General features: G+C 34.3%; 3 non-coding genes across 3 annotated transcripts; 1 reads left to right on the top strand and 2 right to left on the bottom strand.

Moving 5' to 3' along the window:
* Positions 1-1,372: 1,372 nt before the first annotated feature.
* On the top strand, positions 1,373-1,445 carry TRNAV-AAC (transfer RNA valine (anticodon AAC)). The gene has a single exon. It is a non-coding gene; the product is annotated as a tRNA-Val (tRNA).
* A 1,382-nt stretch (positions 1,446-2,827) lies between these two features.
* On the bottom strand, positions 2,828-2,900 carry TRNAR-ACG (transfer RNA arginine (anticodon ACG)). The gene has a single exon. It is a non-coding gene; the product is annotated as a tRNA-Arg (tRNA).
* Positions 2,901-4,732: 1,832 nt separating this feature from the next.
* TRNAR-ACG (transfer RNA arginine (anticodon ACG)) lies at positions 4,733-4,805 on the bottom strand. Its single transcript has one exon. It is a non-coding gene; the product is annotated as a tRNA-Arg (tRNA).
* Positions 4,806-5,000: the final 195 nt, after the last annotated feature.

The following is a 5,000-nucleotide window of genomic DNA, read 5'->3' as shown; positions in this document are numbered from 1 at the left end:
ACCTAACCTAACCTAACCTAACCTAAACCTAAACCTAAACCTAAACCTAAACCTAAACCTAAACCTAACCTAACCTTACGTCATGTTTCACCTAACCTAACCTTATTAATTGAAGTCGTGCTGAATTTTTAAAACGGTCTCAACATACAAAGCCTGCGGTTAAAATATAATTAATCTTTGACCTGAATGTTGTGAAAACCAGCCATGCCAGCTAAGGTCAACAAAGAGAAGGGAATATACTTGGGTACATTAGCTGGCTGAAAGGTATACTATAACTACACTCACTCACTCACTCACTCACTCACTCACTCACTCACTCACTCACTCACTCACTCACTCACTCACTCACTCACTCACTCACTCACTCTCTCTCTCTGAGTGCCTGTGCACGTTATACTAAAAGGTGTGCACTGCTAACGCGAAGACCTATGGATATCACTAAAGCGCATCTGTACGTGTCCTACAAGCTCGTTTTACGGAAATTGTCAGTCAAGTAGAGGAGACATAGGCCTACGTAAACCCCCATCACACAGTTAGTATCGTGTTTTCCGAGTAAAAAAAAAATATATATATATATATAAATAATGGTAGTAGTAATAATAACAAACAAATATGAATTATCCAAATTGCTCTTTGTGTCACGAATGTTTTTTATCATCTTTTTTTTTTATATAATAAAGGTAGTTTGTAACACAATATTTGATTAACATCCCACTCACACTTGTATTTATAAAAGAATTCCATCTTATTACTTAAAGACCTCCCAACTTAAGCGTGCATGATAGGCGAGGTCAAAGGTGAGTAAATAACGAGGGAACTACTTGTTTACAGAGTAGTTTGTCCTTCCGTGACCTCAGCTAAACTCATGTCCGCCCTTATGACCGCCTGAGTGGACAGGCCTTATTAATATGTGATGTCAATCTTATTTTTACGTGTCTATCTTACGTCTTTGTACTTCAACATTCTTGCATCTATAACTAGAGCATGGTATATTCTCCATTAAATTGGGTTACTCTCTGTATCAGACATTACCAAAAAAACTTTCATTCTTTCACAAAAACTTTCTTTTTCCTCAGTTATATTTTACATCCTTGGGATTGTCTTGTATCCCAAACATTCTTTTGCGTTCTAGTTCCACAAACATAAAATTAGCACCCAGTCCCCCCCCCCCCCCCCCAACCTTACCCAGTTCCTCTTCTTTACGTCTTCCCACATTTTACTCTTTTTGGGATGTAATGTTTCAATAACTTGTACTTATTTGTAACCTCCTTATATTATAAGCGTTTTCATGATGATGGAAGCGACAATAGTTACTTTAAAAAATCATATTAGAATGATCAATACCAAATATAGTCTCCCAATATAGGAAGAAGTGCTCATGGTGTAGTGGTTATCACATCTGTCTAACACACAGAAGGTCCCAGGTTCGAGCCCTGGTGAGCACAGAAAGTTTTCATATTGAAGTTACGTTAAAGTAAGAGTTTCACTATTTGTAGCTACAATCTTGAATGTACTTTCCAGTTCATGGCTTCATGTATGTAATGGCTGTATTGTCAAGAATATATACAAGGCCTATGTCGTTTAAACTGTACTTGAATAAATTTGTTACATTGCACTTTCGGACTAGTTCGTTTTGTAATCACCAGATAATACTGTCCAAGTTCTGGATTTTGAAATTGCATACTCCTGTAAGGTTAGTTTGCTTAATTATTTAAACCGAAAACATTCTACAATACACAGAGGAGAACATAGTATGGCTATTAACACAAAATATCAGACAAAAAAATACCCTATGTTCTAATCCAATGGTAGTAAGAAATTACAGCTCTTGATTAGATCGCCTTAGATAATTTTATTACTGATGAAAAATACGAATTTTGGTTAAGAACAGAAACGACCATTTTGGGTCTGCGCTCGCCTCTCTCCTTCCAAACTTTATCATTAGTGCTTTCTTTTCACGTCTCTTATTATATAATAGAAAAGTTGTGCAGTTTCTTCTACAAGTCTCTCGTATAGCATAAGGTCATTGTGGATATCAGGCGACCGTGCTTTAGAATATGCATCAATAATAACTGATAATAAGTAATTAAAGCTAACCACCATTATTGTGTTCTTTTTACATGGATTATAAATGTCTAAAAGAAAAAAAAAAGCGAAACTGATTGTTCTTTAAATTCGTAGACTTGTAAACATGTAAATGCTTTTGGAAACACGGAAACGCAAATTAATGTTGAAATTTCCGTTTAGAAAATACTGTCTCGAAAAAAATCTTTAAATAAGTACTAAGTATTTATGTCACTGCCTACAACTTGGTTTTAATGTGCAGTGCTTTTTATTACATTTCATACTTCTGTGTAGAAGCAAACCAGCCACGTGGCATAATGTAAACAAACGTTGTAAATTCGCAAAAATCAAGTGCCGATGCATATAATTACGTTGTACTTTCGTATCAATTATTTTTTTCTTATATATCAACTGAAAACAACATAAAAAGAATCTATTTTCGGCTAATGCTTCAGTGTTTTAAATACATAAATAGGTTAATCACAACAATACTTAACTCCGACCGCCAAGAGCAGGAGAACCAGGGAAACCTCTACCACTACCCCAGCATTGCCTGGGGCGGTCTTTGGCTCGGGGTAAACCGTTCAGGTCTGGGGGAAAACATCAGCCAAGCCCTTGGTTTAGGATTCGCCATTTCTAGTCTGACCGTGCCTTTATTTCAAGACAATAAGTATAGCCCTGAGCATACGACAGAGTGTAACAATTGGCGGAGTTTGCTTGCTACTGCCAAACACTAAAGGTATCATTTATATATAAGGATACTCGACCTTGCCAGGATTCGAACCTGGAATCTTCTGATCCGTAGTCAGACGCGTTATCCGTTGCGCCACAAGGCCATGTAAGCAGGTTGTTATATTTTGAAAAAAATTAAATAAAATAAAAAATAACATGCCAGCGAGGAATCTTTGAACTAAGACTCCTTTCTAATAGTATGTAATTTCCTTTCAACAGTCAATTTGTTTCTGTCTGATTTAAGGTCGCAGAGGCACTGCACTACATATCAAAATGTTTTATTAGAATCAGACTAGGATCCCGAAACGCCTCAAAATGGACAGCATTATTTGTGTCAAAGAAAAGATTAATAAAGTCATACATTTCAAGTAAGTTGTAAGTATTCATACTCATGTCTCGCACCATTAAAAGTAATATACTAGCATGGCTGCTACTAAATGAAAACAAGAGCGTACTTTAACATTCACATCAATGGACATATTAATTATAGAAATGAATAAATAATTACATTAATCAGAAGTGAAAAGAAAATCTGTCTGTAACACTTTTCTGTCAATTACTGTGTCCGAGTTTTATTTTTTTAGATCAAATGTATTATCATCTAATTAAGCGGTGGTGGATGTATTTAATACAGTGTACCTATCAGAATGCTTTCGTGTACCAGGTGCAAGTTGCACTATACACATTGCAAACTTAAGCTACTGTCAAAGCTTTGTATTTTTTATTATGTATTAGCTATGACATTTTTATGAAGAAAAAAATATTTAAGGATGGGTGTGGTATTCGGTCACTTCACCAAAGCACAAATTTTCTTTTTTCACACCTTTTTATATATATAAACATAATCAGAAAACCTGAGTCGCCTTAAAGCTAACACACCGTTAAAAAAAACAATTTATCGCTCATTAACACACACAAAATCTTAAATTACTGTTCTTTATCATTTTTGGTTTATAAATACATATGACATACAAATAAATGCATTTTCTTTTACTTACCAATTTTTTTTAGACCGAGTAACTGGAAAAGTAAATACAGTCGAATTACCAAAGCAATATGAAATCAAATAAACAGTCAACTCCTGATTTAGGTTAATAATTAAATTCGTTTACAATGGATCAGTCTTCGAAAGATGTGATTTTCCATTAATATATATATATATATATATATATATATATATATATATATATATATATTATATCTAACTCTTACCAATGATACGTTTCATTACAATTGTCGTATACAATTGGAAAAAAAACCTTTAAAGAGCAGATATCAACATGATCTTGTTACCCTCAATAGGTTGTCACGTGTTACAAGTAAGCAACAAGGTCAGAGGTTACTTTCAGTACATCGGCCAAAATGTATCTGAATCATCGATTAATTTGTGTTATCTTAAGAGAAAGTTACTCATGTGTAGGAACGACAGCAAATCAACAACAACAAAAATCAGACCCACATTATACGTACCCAACAACAACAACAACAAAAACCAAGCGGAGAGAGAGAGAGAGAGAGAGAGAGAGTTAGGTAAAAAGAAATTATATTATTTAATGGGTATCAGTAATGCAAAATTTCAGAAACGGGGACAGACGAGGCGACATAGTAACGGAAAATAGAAAGATGGTGTCTACTGATTTAGTAGTTTCTACTAAAATTTCAGAATCCCGTTTCCTTTTTCTGTTTCCCATATACTTTATAAGCATTTCCAAGAGCAGAAAGAACTATTGAGCACAGATTAATTACTCTCCATATAAACACCGTTGATTATCAATATATGTTGAGTATTAATATATGTTGCACGTTTATTGCATGCAGCATGGTAGATGATCTGTTAGAGTATACAATGGCTTGGTAAAGAGCAAGTATACTAAAGATACTCATTGTTAATCTGTTACTTTTTTTGAGGAAATATAACCTAAAATGGTAATAATATCGACCTTGCCAGGATTCGAACCTGGAATCTTCTGATCCGTAGTCAGACGCGTTATCCGTTGCGCCACAAGGCCTTATTATATAGCAAAACTATATTAAAAAAAAGATAAATAAACAAGTAGGTGGGACCTTGAAATACACGATAATACTCACAAATTCTGTGAATTAAGATTTTCTTCTGATCGTATCTTTACAAAGAAATGTTTCAATCTTTTCAAATGATATCTTAGAATTTTTAAGCTAGCCGAAGACCACATGTATTAAATCTT

Source organism: Penaeus vannamei, chromosome 12 (assembly GCF_042767895.1).
Source record: "Penaeus vannamei isolate JL-2024 chromosome 12, ASM4276789v1, whole genome shotgun sequence".
Lineage (NCBI taxonomy): Eukaryota > Metazoa > Arthropoda > Malacostraca > Decapoda > Penaeidae > Penaeus > Penaeus vannamei.
This window is presented reverse-complemented; position numbering and strand designations above follow the sequence as displayed.